Consider the following 13561-nt stretch of genomic DNA (forward strand, 5'->3'; position numbering starts at 1 on the left):
GAATCCAATGCCTCTTCTGACTTCTGAGGGCATGGTCTGCAAGGACATACCTGCAGGCAAAATACTCAGACCCAAAAAATAAATAAATCTATTTTTTTTAAAAAAATCCTATAAACAATGACATTGATAGTAAACCCTTTTAATGTATGAAACTATTTTAATGTGTCCCCCAATTCAAGATGCTTGTCCATTTTTAGAAATATAAGATAATTTGTAGTTAATTCAGTTAACAGAGGAAATGTTTGTGGGAGGGAGTTTGGGAGTGGGGAGATTATTTCCCTGGCTGCTGTGGGCACACATTCCGCTCCTTCAGCCAATAGCCCTTAAGATACCAGCGCACTTGGATGTGGTCTCTGATATGGTAAAAGCACCTGTAAAGCGGGCTCTTGCTTCGGGCTCCTGCTTCTGGCTGCTAGACTCTGTTCTTGTTCATGCAGAGGACTGTTATCGAGGACAGTGATCTGTAAGTTTTCCCTTAAATAAATAACCCTTTTATTATTCATTATTCTGAACTGGTATGGGATTATTTTGTGACTTCCGTCATCATCTGGCACCTGAACGTTTGGTTTTAGAACCCCCAGCTGTGAGTACACACCGCTGGGCTTAGAGCAAGCCTGGCTGGGCTTGAGTCCTCCTTCTGCCCGGCTCAGCCAGCACAGAGCCAGCAGTTCATTTGGTTATAAAATTCTTATGCAGCAGCAGCTTTTCTTGTTACAGATTAGCCATGGTTCTTTATATTATCTCATTACACACCTTGGAGCAGCTTCACGTCCCCGCACGCTTTCCCTGGTGCTTGTGTCCCGCTGCCACGCACTGTGTGGAAACTCAGACAGGATACAGCTTTCCCAGGTGCCTTCTGTTATTTGTTATCCTTGCGCTCCTGTGGCTGCTGACTGATCAGCGCACACAGTCTGTGGTTTCTATTAAAGAACTATTATTAATCTAAGCATATCTTTCAGCTTAGATTAATAAAATCATATTCAGACTAGCCATGTGTCTCCAAGTGCAATTCTAGGTCCCGCTGGGTTTGTTTTGTAGGTGGCCCATGACATCTACTGGCAGGTAATGGTTATTGCACCTACTCCAGCTCAAAATCAACCATAAGTAAGATTTATAAATCGAAATATAATTTATAACTTTATAATTTAAAAGGTCAATATGTCAGACAACCTTCCAACATTTCAATAGCCTCTTTACTTATACCATGTACAAGGTTTTACAAGACTTATATGATTATCACTATTTTTGACTAGGGGTATTAGTCTTGTCTTCAATATCTTTTTCATAAAAATATGGTTTGACAATAGGGCTAAGAATGAGGCACTTTTAGAAATAAAGCAGTCTTTACAGATTTATACAAGCTTCTCAGAAAAGAGGTTGGAACTCTGAAAAAGGATACAAACAATTTAACTAACAAAACTCAGTCAATTGAGGTACTTTTAGAAAGGGTACAGACAGTAATTTATTCAAAGGAAAATTCAGCACTCTGGGAAGGATACAGCAGATTTGGCACATAAAACTCAATCAATGACAGTGTGTGCTAAAGCATTACTTGAAAGAATTCATTCTGTTGAATGTATTAATCGGACTCTGTCTAAGGGGTATGACAGATTGACTGGCAGAATGTCTCTCCAGGAAGGTAATATGCATCCTATAAAGATTATGTGCAAGGATGAGACATTATCTCTACTGGACAGATTTCATATCTTGGACTCCTCAATGAGGGGATTAGAACAGAGCACTGGACAGGAAATGCAGATATAACAAAAGGCAGTGGTAAATATATTTGAAAAGATTGACAAACTTATCAAATTTGATGACCAAGGACAAAAGCTACAAAGACAATATTTAGCCTCATCAGTACATAAAAATCTTCAGGATAGCTTCCCTAGAGTTCTGCATGCCTTTTCAGTAATAACATCAGAAAGAGTATCTGACCCCAAGTACCCTAAAGTTGTCAAAGAATATTAATGGGAGTCCATATATATGACTGATCAAAAGGAAATTAAATAAGCAATTGTAACTTATAGACTACATTTGTCCTTTGTTAGGGAAATGGTCAAAACGAGGGCTTCCAGTAACAAAGCAATGCCACAAGACTAGACTCAGTTAATCTTGGCAGTTCTAGAAAATGGACTGCAGTTACTTGGGAGGTGCTTTTTTAAGGAAGAAGCTAGAATTTTAGAACAACAGGAAAAAACAAAAGGATTTGAGATTTCCCTAGATCAAATTCTAGGAGAAGAACTTTACTCTGAATCTCAGGATCAACCTCTTTTTGATGAACACACCTGTCCCTATGTAGCACAGCATCTTGAAAGTCTTGAGACAGGATTTAGGAACCAACAAAGAGATTTGAATCATATCTTAGGGTTAAACAGGGTCAGAGAGAAACTTGTAGTGACTTTTTACAAAGACCAATTAGGGTTGTACAAATAGGGGAAACTGGTCCAGAAGCTAGACATATACCAATTGAGTCTTTGGCTTATGAAAATGCCAACGTAGAATGCAAAAGGATCCTTAAGCCTTTAAAGATCAGATCAGCACCCATGGATGAATGGGTCTTGCATAAAATGAATGTTGAGACAGTTGACTATGGTACTGAAGCTCGGGAAGGAAAAGCAATTTTCAGTGATAAGAGAAAACATGAAAATATCAAATGTTTTGATTGTGGTAGAGTGGGACATCTGAGAAGAGATTGTAGACAAGGGATTCCTAGGAATAATGTCTCCTCTGGAAATGGCAGAAATAGGAGGACTCAGCCTTCAGGTATATGTAGGAGGTGTGACAAAGGCCAACATTGGACCAATGAATGTAGGTCAACAAAAGACAGACACGGCAACCTGACTCCAATTGGGAAATGCCATGGGGAGCCTCTTGCAGGCCCCCAAAGATGAACGTGGTTCAGTCATTCCCAGTTACTGTGGAGAACGTGTCTCACCAGAAAAATTTTAAAAATCCAAATCCAGCTATTAAAAACAATAAACACCCATATTCCCAAAAAATGGACTATGGATATTTTCATTTGTTTAGAATGTTGGTTACAAGTTGTTATGGCTAATAGTCAGGAGAAAAGCTAAACAAAGGATATCAGATTCAGAGTTCTTGTTTTAAAAAAAAGAGGGGGAAGTGGTGTGGGACAAAGGTCCGTATTCTGTCAATTATATTTTAAATAAACGCTGATTGGCCAGTAGCCAGGCAGGAAGTATACATAGGACAACCAGGCAGGAAGGAGAGGCAGGGCAACACGAACAGGAGAATTCTGGGAAGAGTGAAGCTTGATCGGCAGTCCTGTCCCAGCCACAGGAGGAGCAAGATGTGACTTCCTCGCTGAATAAGGTACTGAGCCACGTGGCCAGCATAGACAAGAATAATGGGCTAATGTAAATTATAGGAGCTAATAAGAAGCCTGACCTAATGGGCCAATTAGTTTATAGTTAATGTAGACCTCTGTGTGATTTCTTTGGGACTTAACAACTGCAGGAACCAGGTAGAACAGAAAACTCAGTCAATAAATGGCACCCACATGGACAACTACATCCACATAAAGCCTGAGAGAGCTGGGGAACTAATTTTACACATAAAATAAGAAAAGTTAAGCGTGGCTTATTGATAGCAGTACTCTCTTGGCTGGGCTCTGCTCGCTAGAGGCAAGCACTCTCATTTAAGAGAGGCTTCCTGACTCAGCTTTAGCTGTAAAACCTTGCAGTTCTTTTAAGAGGTCCTGCCACAAAACACTTAAATGGTGTCGATGAAAAGCTGACTGCATGCTTTTTGCTTTTCAGCCATAGCAGGAAAAAAGCCATGCTTTTAAAAATGCTGGCTTTCTGGGCCATCCTGCCAGTGCAAACTCTGACTCTTTCAGGCAGGAGGTTCGACTACAGAGCATTTGAGTATGGTCAGTGAGCATACTGCTACAGCTTGCTTGTTGGCAGGGACCTTGAAATACCATAGAGTTGTGGCAATAAACATGGCTACAGCTGGTACCTCTGTCATGAGGTTGGAATCTCAGAAAGCTAAGGAATGGGCTGGATTCAGCCGTCAAAGCCACGGCTTTAATCCTCTCCATATTGCTTAGCAAATTAAAGACTCACATGGTTAGAAAAAGATAGACTCAAAGACAAAGAAAACCTCTAAATGGTTTACAGTGTGTTTAAAAAATATATACAGGCTTGGGAGAAAAAAAAAGGTTGAAATCCTTAAAAGAAAAGAGAGTAGTTGGGTGTGGTGGCACACACCTTTAATCCATCCCAACACTTGGAAGAAAGAGGCAGGCAGACCTCTGTGAGTTCAAAGCATGTTCGCACACACCTTTAATCTCAATGCTTGGGAGGCAAAGGTAGACAGATCTCTGTGAGTTCAAGGACAGCCTGGTCTACAGAGGGAGGTCCAGGACATCCTGGTCCTCAGTTACAATGGAGGATCCAGTAGAAAAATGAGACTAAGACCATTGAACAACAAAGTAGGGCTAGAGGTATGGAAATCTCCCAAGACCAACTTTTTAGAGAGAGGGATTATGCTAATGGAGAAAGGCAATTTTTATATGATGACTACACCTTAGCTTTATGGCATACAGTGGTTTTGAATGCTTGGGACAGAATTGGAGAAATAGGAAAGAAAATTGAGTCATTTACTAAAGTTATAGTAAATAGAATGATAGCATATTCAGAAGCTAGACAAATAATTGAATCTGGCTTTTGAAAATGCTAATGCACAATGCTAATTAGACTGTTAAGGTAAGATCAGCACTCTTGGAGGAATGGATCTGAGATATAATCAATATTGCATCTCATAATGTCACCTAAAAAGGGACTGTAAACAGGGAGTTCCTAGAAACAATGTTTTTTCTAAGCATAATCCAAACAGAATTCCCCTCCCTTATGGATTATGCAGAAGGTGTGGCAAAGGCAGGCATGTAGATCAGCAAGGAACAGTCAAGGTAAACTTTTGCCATAGGGAAACGCCTTGAGCAGCCTCTAGCAGGCCCCTATGCAAAATTCTGTGCAATCATTTCCTGTCATCATGGAGGAAACCGCTTCCCAGAGCAATTAAAGAACCTAATGCCTATTGGGGAAATAAAAGAAAAAAGATACTGTCCTGAATGATAAATCCGCTATAGAAGTACGATCAAAAAGTTCAGGAGCAACCATAAAAAAATATAATAAAGATTAGGTTTGAACAAGAGAGACCCCTTAATTAGAAGAAGTCATAGTTCATCAAACAGCATTAGCATTCAATCTATACTAACCTATACAACTAACAAATGCTTTTCATTTGATCAGATATAACTCCTCAAAGTTATGGTTGGGGCAGGATTTTGTTTTTGTCTTTCAGGAGAATGAAGGCATCCAGCTAAGGAATCTGAAGACCACAAGACATATGAGACATCCGAAGAAAAAGGATAAATCATCTAGAAAATATTTCCAAAGAACAAAAGTAAATTGGCCTATGAGCATATTACATCTCCAACTGGATAAAATTTCATAAATCTTCCTAAACATTTGTTTTTGCTGTTCTCTATAAACATATGATAAAATGTTCTTTTTGTAGTCCCAGTCCAACTGAAATTAAAGCTAGCTTTGGAGTTGCAGTGTGACTCTCTCCATCTCTAAACTCAAGCATGCTTGTTAAAGTAAAACCCCAAATCTCTGTATCATATCAGAAGAGTCACCTGATAAGGGAAAGAAGAAAAACTAAAATTTAGGTGTAGTATTAAGTGCGGCGGGCTGCGTCCCCGGCACCCAGCCGCCCGCACGGCTAGCTTTACCCGAAATAATTACACAGAAACTGTATTCTTTTAAACACTGCCTGGCCCATGAGTTCCAGTTTCTTATCGGCTAGCTCTTACATATCGATCTAACCCATTTCTAATAATCTGTGTAGCTCCATGAGCTGGCTTACCAGGAAAGATCTTAACCTGCGTCTGTCTGGAGTGGGAGAATCATGGCGACTCCTTGACTCAGCTTCTTTCTCCCAGCATTCTGTTCTGTTTACTCCGCCTACCTAATTTTATGTCCTATTAAAGGGCCAAGGCAGTCTCTTTATTTAACCAATGAAATTAACACAAGCCAGAAGACTCTCCCCCATCATTTAGGGACTATTTTATTGCCACTACTCTCATAATATTTTGGTTTTATTTTAAATCTTTAACAGCTTTTTAAGGTATAAATATTATCTCAAATTTTATATTATATATATATGTATATAAATATATACATATATACATATATATATATATATATATATATATATATATATATATACCCACACACAAAATTTTGTCATGATATTAATGGTCACATAGAGTACTAGGTCTAAAAAAATATTTTATTTACCCTTCCTGTACATGATTTCAGGTTTGAGTCACTCTCTGGTAAGTAGGAATTAAGTTTTGTACTCTAGATGTACATAACAAATATTGATCCTTTAATCTGAGATCTGCTGTACATGACATTTAAAATATTTAAATTTTCTGCAGTGAACTAAGACTATGCATAACAGTAAGCTTTGAAGTCTCTAAAAGGATGATGGGGCCCCACAATAATGATTCCGCTAGGACTATGATAACATCACTAGGCTGAAAACCACCACCTAAAGATTGGCTTTGAATTACAAATTACTCAGGACAATTTGGAGGTGGTTAACTGAAATGACTCAACCTTGCAGACTACTCTAGCTAGAACTTGAGATAAGCCCTGCACTTTCCCATTACAAAGACTGGACAACAAATGATAAAATTATGTCTCCCAGGATGTGACAATTACCCAAATTTTCTTTTCAGGATCCCCTAAAGATGTTGCTGCCCCCAGACAGCAGGAAGTAACTTTAAGAACATGACACCCACATTCCCAAGAGGTGGGATGGGTAGTTTTAGTGTGTCATTGGGTTATGGATATTTATCATTGTTTAGGGGAATTGGCTATAAGTTGTTACTGGTAATGGTCATGAAAAAAGCTGAACAAAGGAGAACAGATTCAGGGACCTCATTCTAAAAACAAACAGAGGGATATAGATATGATAGGATATAAAGGAGAGAACAGAGAAATAATAAAACGGTAGATTATTAAGTCTACTTTTAAACCAAAAGAAAGCAACTACTTATTTTAAATATTTTGCATTGATATAGATCTTTGCACATTGATACAAATTTGAGATTAATTTTGTTAGAACATACTGTACATACATTTCTAATCATGTTCAAGGCATTGTACCTATACAGCTCATTTAGCAATATAATGCAAATTTCTAGTACTTGAAAGTTATCATTACCAACTAATTAGGATATAAAGAAATGTAAGTTAATAGTTAGTAGTCATTACAATCAAACTTACAGTCATATTAGGTATGTTTTCAGGGTCAAACAGAGATACTTTAGATAGACAGGTCATCTTCAAACACTTCAGAGATCTACAGAATATGGCATTTAAGATAACATTGGTTTATTATTTCTTTTTTATGATAGCGAGACATGTCTGCCCTTGGCAGCACCAATCTACTTCAGAGAAGATGACGGACATTGAAGAAACTCCACATGGAGTTTACTTTCTGTGTGGCAAAAGTAAGCCACCAGGCTAGAAGGTGCCCTTGCCTTGACTACTGACAGAATGCTATTCAAACTGGACAAAGAGGACACAAAGGAAAGGACTGCCGACCTCTGACAAGACACAGAGGGACAGCCCTGTAGAACGTCCTGCTTCACAGAAAAGTCTGTCAGATATGCTAGGTCTGTAGGCCCAAGATGGGCCAGTGGCTCATACTCTCTTCCTGCCACCTGCCAAACCAGATGTAGAACCTCTCTAGCACCATGTCTGGCTGTGTGCCTCCTTGTTTCCCACCATATTGATAATAGGCTAAACCTCTGAAATGTGATCCAGCCCCAGTTAAACATTTTGCTTTATAAGACATGTCATGGTCATGATGTCTCTTCAAAGTAAGAGAGACCCATAACTGAGGAGTTGTGAACAGGTAAATATTTCTGGAGCTTTCCAGAGTGAGATTCTTCATAGGACAACCACACTCCAGTGATGTTTCTACAACTGAGAATTCATGGGCAAAATGGGTGTAGTTATATTGCTGTGATAAAACACTATAGGAACATCCTGCAGCTCAGCCTGTTTGGGCGCTGGGACCGAGTTGTGAGTGCAACCGGGTGGGGGGAGTCCCTTTGATTCAATAGCCTGCCTGCAGCAAGCAAGGTAGGCCTTTTGTTCGCGAGTTAACTGGCCAGCAAGGAGACCTGATCTCGGTACCAGAAGAGCCATCAGTGGGAACCTTCATCTGGCGATGAACGGAGATAGAGACAGAGACCCACACTGGAGCACTGGACTGAGTTCTCAAGGTCCAAATGAGGAGCAGAAGGAGGGAGAACATGAGCAAGGAAGTCAGGACCGCGAGGGGTGTACCCACCTGCTGAGATAGAGGGGCTGATCTATTGGGAGCTCACCAAGGCCAGCTGAACTGGGACTATAAGAGCATGGGATAAAACCGGACTCTCTGAACATGGCAGACAATGAAGGCTGATGAGAAGCCAAGGACAATGGCACTGGGTTTTGATCCTACTGCATGTACTGGTTTTGTGGGAGCCTAGCCTGTTTGGATGCTCACCTTCCTAGACCTGTGATATGGGAGTGTCATATATCAATCTGTTGATTTCATTGGTTAATTAATAAAGAAACTGTTTGGCCTGATAGGTTAGAACATAGGTGGGTGGAGTAAACAGAACAGAATGCTGGGAAGAGAGGAAGTTAGGCAGACGCCATGCCTCTCCTCTCCAGTGCAGCCGCGATGAAGCAAGCCGCCAGGTCAGACATGCTGAATCTTTCCCGGTAAGACTGGTGGTACACAGATCACTAAATATGGGCTAGGCAAGATATTAGAGTTAGCCAAGAAGAGGCTAGATATAATGGGACCAGGCAGCGTTTAAATGAATACAGTTTGTGTGTTGTTATTTCGGGTGTAAAGCTAACGATGTGGGAGCCTGGTGGGACGAAAAGCAGGCCTGCCTGCAGCTCCTCACTACAGACCTGGATGGAGGGGGGAGGACCTTGGACTTCCCACAGGGCAGGGAACCCTGACTGCTCTTTGGACTAGAGAGGGAGGGGAGAGGAGTGGGGGTGAGGGGGAGGGAAATGGGAGGAGTGGAGGAGGTGGAAATTTTTTCAATAAAAAAAAATCAAAAAAAAAACCCCACTATAGCCAAGACAACATACAGAAAAAGAGAGTTTCTTTGGACTTAGAGTTCCAGAAAGTTGGAAGTCCATGATGGTAGAGCACAGGCATGGCAGTGGGATTAGGAAGCTCAGGGCTCACATTTTCAACCACAGGAAGCAGAGAAAGCAAACTAGAAATGGTACAAGTCTTTAAACTTTCAAAGCTCATCGCCATTGACATAACTTTTAAAAACAAGGCTCACACTTCTTAAACCTCCTCAAATGGCACCAGCAGGGGAAAATGTATTCAAATGACGAAGACTATGAGGGACATTCCTTTCAAATCATCACAATGACTGAGCATTTTAAAAAAAAAGGACATGAAATCAGGAGTGAATCTGGGAGGAGCTGGAAGAGGAGAAGGTGAATATCATTAAACTACACTATATAAAATTCTGAAAAAATATTGTATTAAAAATTCATGTTCTTCCAGGCATCTATCATCACTGTGTTTACATTTAATTCTAACAATATCTTAAGTGGTCAAGGTTATAATTGGTTCATTTACCTATGAGGAAACCAGGCACAGAGGCTCTGTAACTTGTCCTAAGATCATAAATAGTAAGGTAGGAATCTGAAGTCAGTTCTGACACCAAATATTGTGCTTAACTTATTAGAAGAAATTTAAGAGAGCTGTAATTTAACAGCGATTTTCAGAGGACTTAATATGGAAAACTTTAAAAATTTCTTTATTTAAGTGTGTATTAAATATATCAAATAATGACTTAGAAATAATTTTTGTTTTGTTTTTTTTTTTTGAGGCAGATTCTCATGTAGATCAGCTTAGTCTCAAACTAGAACTCATTATGCAGATCAGGATGGCCTTGAAACTCTGATCCTCCTGATTTAAATCTCATATGCTGGGATTATAGACATGAGCATTGTCATGGTTGGCTTAGAAATAGTGGTTTTAACTTTCTGTGCTTATCTGAGAACACCTCTGTAATGGGCTGTCCTGTCTCTTTAAGAGACAAACCCCACCCACTTCCTCTCCTGAGGATCTTCCTTCCGCTTCCAGCCTGAGCTCCTTCCTTTTTCCATCTCTCTCCTAAAGAGGCAGCTTCTGTCTCTCTCCCTTTTCCCTTCTCCTCTTCCCCTCTTCAGTTCTCCCTCTCTCTGCTCTTCCCCCTTCTCCGTTTCCCCTTTCCCCTCCCATTTCATAACCCACAAAATAAATATCTAATCTTATTCTGCACGATGTGCCTAATAGGTCTCTGTCTCTCACCTGCTGCGTGGCTCCCTGCCTGGGACTGGCTGCATTCATGACCCTCTTCTGCCCACTGCCCGCTACTGCCACTTGGGGACCTGCAGCATTTCTGCTGCTGTGCCCCTCAGGGAACCACAGCGTTGCACCATAACAGCCTCTATAATAAGTATAGTTTTCTTTTCCCTAATCATTTCTGTGACTAATACCTAATTATCCCGTTGTCATTGAGACGTTAGAGACTTAAAGCTATGACAACATGATGACAGCAATGAAAACAGTGAGGTAAGGATATGAGAATTCATTCCTCTATAAAATCATGAATTGTTGAAAAAAAAGTCAGAACTACCTTTGTCAGAACTCTGAAAATTTTGATTAGTGCTCATCACACTAAGCAATTTATTTATTCAGAAAAGTCAACCCAATCTCTGTGACAGCAATACAAAGTGTGGTTTTAACTTGTTCCGGATCATTCCTCATTCTCCAGCTCAGGGGCAACAAACAGCCCACGGGAGTACAGACTGGTGTGCTATGAAAATCATTGGGGTATTCCTCAAAACAAACAAACAAACAACTGGAGATAGTTCTATTGCATACATGATACCACTCCTTGGCAAAGTCTCAAAGAACTCTATATCATATTATAGAGATACTTGCTATTCCCCTTTTTTCACAATGGCCAGGAATACAAATAGCCTAGATGTCTACCAGTGGATGAATGGATAATGCCATGTAGTTCATGTATGCAAAAGACTACTATTCAGCTATAAAGAAAAGTGAAATTTAAATATAAATTGGGAGAGATATAGTCATTCTAAGTAAGGCAACATAGACCCAGAAAAATATCACATGTTTTCTATCATATATTTATGTTAGCTTGAATAATTCGATATGTGTGTCTAAATAAATAGGAGCACCCAGGGAGGGTAGGGATGAGTAAAGGGCCATGAGGATGGTGGGACAGAGATAAAATGCAGATGATGAAATGCAAGGAGAAAGAAGAATGCAAGAGGAAAGACTGCATGGCTTTCAGGGAGGAAAGGCGGGGTAGAGGAGGAGGTACAGGTATGGGGGCCCACAGAAATGGGACTTGACTGAAGGCCAGAGAGCTTAAGTCTACTCTTGCTCTCTCAAAGTTATCGACAACAAGTCTGATGTAAGGAGTGGCTACAAACAAGAGATCCTGACCTAGGGTGTGGTTACCTGGTATTTTGAATACTAAGATGGCCCAAAGAGGTGGATCACCTTGACCAAAGGTCAGAGAATTCAAGTCTATTCTGGCTCCTGTAAGGATATGACAGAAGGTTTGTCCCAAGAATGGCTGCCTACAGAATGCGTGGTCTACGGTGTGGTTGTTATATGTCATACATAAGCAATAGAATACTACTTAACTAAAGGATAGTTTTGCTTGATGTTTCATTTATTCAAGCAAGTAATTGCTCTGTTTGTTTAGTGTATTACGCTAAAGCAATCTTTTGCCTTCTTCCCCCCATTTTTGAATTGTGGTATATAAGAATATGCAAAATAAATGCAGGCATATTCAGTACTCACTGGATTTCCCTCCTGGTTCTATTCTATATCTCTGTATTTCTTTCATATCTCTGTTCCTCCTACCTAATTTTTCTAATCTACATACCCTTACCCTGAAACTGGTACTACCCTGGAACTTCTGTCCCCAACAACCACAGAGAAACCTGCTACCTGCTACCCTAGGTAGCTGTAAATCTGTCTCACTTCTGCTTACTCAGGTAAAATTTATCCTTCTCATATCTGCTGGTATTTGATGACTAGGGTACTAGGTACTAGGTTTACCAGTTAGACAACTCTCCCTGCCATCACCAAAGCTTGCCACCTTGGTAGTGGGTCATTAGTTCATTAGTTAAATTTCCTGTTAAAAATACAGACAGGTTTGCCTTGTTCACAAGCTTCATAGTACAGGGTAAACAGGTTTCGGGTATAACTTGGGAGGTTCAGAGTTTTAGCATTGATAAATGCATTGATAAACTGATAGAGCACTGACTACAAACAGCTTAAATGTCTGTGGATTTTACTGGTCCCAGCTTTTAGGACCACACAGAGGCTTTTTGAGCATTATTATACTGTCTCTGCTGAAATGCAACCTCCTTCCCTCCTGAATCAGGATAGAATTAAAGAGGCTAGGAAGACTGCAGGTACCTTCAACTCAGTTCCTCCTCAACCTTCCTCCTTCCCCCTTCACTCACTTAACCTCTTTTTTCAGTAAATTTTCTTTGGTTGTCCTTAAAAGTCTGTTTCATTGGGCTAAAACCAGGCCCTATGACCTGCATGTTCCTGGAGAAAGAGTTCTGCTACTGTATCAAGGAACCTGACCAAGTAGATCAGTTTCCAGACAGGTCCATTCCTCTTGCCAGATGTGTGCCAAGGCCAACCTGCAGGGGGCCCTCAAAATATAACAGCCCCTGCACCAGCTCCAAGGATACCAATCGAGGACACCAACTGGGCAAGTACTGGCAAGTTGACTTCATCAACGCCCACTCATAAAAAGCATCATTATCTCTTAACTCTAATTGACACATTTTACAGAATGGATGGAGGCACTCCCCACCTCCAGAAAAATAGCAGATGTAATGGCTTGGGTACCCATGGAACACATCATCCCTTGATTTGGTATGTCATCCCCCCAAGTTCCTGGGACCTCAGTGCTGGTACCATCTCTCCAGGCTCCAGCAGATACCTACCCAGGATAAGTGGTCTAGCCAGCAACTGGGACCCTACACCCTCTGGTTTTTCAAAATGTACCAATGAGAGGCATATCTGCTCTTGTGTATGGCTCATTCACCTCTTCCATACAATCAGGGCACATCTCTGCTTTAATCTTTCTGGCAGTCATCACTCCTCCATGGCTAGCACTGTTCATAGTGCTGGTGTTAATATAATCTATTTTTTTCTCCTAGCAACTTGCCTCCTTTGCTTTTCTTTGGTGGAAAGTTCCATTCCAAGCCCCCTCCCCTGAGAGTTGCTGCAGACCAGATTTCAACTCCAAGAAAGCCCACCAAACAGTGATCCCCTCCCAAGGGAGTGTCAAGACCACTCCCTTAGGCTATTTAAACTGTCCCCCAGAGAACGAACACATGGTCTTCCTGGTTCTTTCCCTTCTCCTTGTTTTCCCAGA

At 40.7% G+C, this 13561-nt stretch overlaps 1 protein-coding gene across 3 annotated transcripts in view; it reads right to left on the minus strand.

The window, feature by feature from the left end:
- Nucleotides 1-13561, minus strand: part of LOC142859965 (uncharacterized) — a 95116-nt gene that overhangs the window by 31394 nt on the left and 50161 nt on the right. The gene's annotated exons all lie outside the window — the stretch shown is intronic.

This window comes from Microtus pennsylvanicus, chromosome 11 (genome assembly GCF_037038515.1).
Source record: "Microtus pennsylvanicus isolate mMicPen1 chromosome 11, mMicPen1.hap1, whole genome shotgun sequence".
NCBI classification, from domain to species: Eukaryota; Metazoa; Chordata; class Mammalia; order Rodentia; family Cricetidae; genus Microtus; species Microtus pennsylvanicus.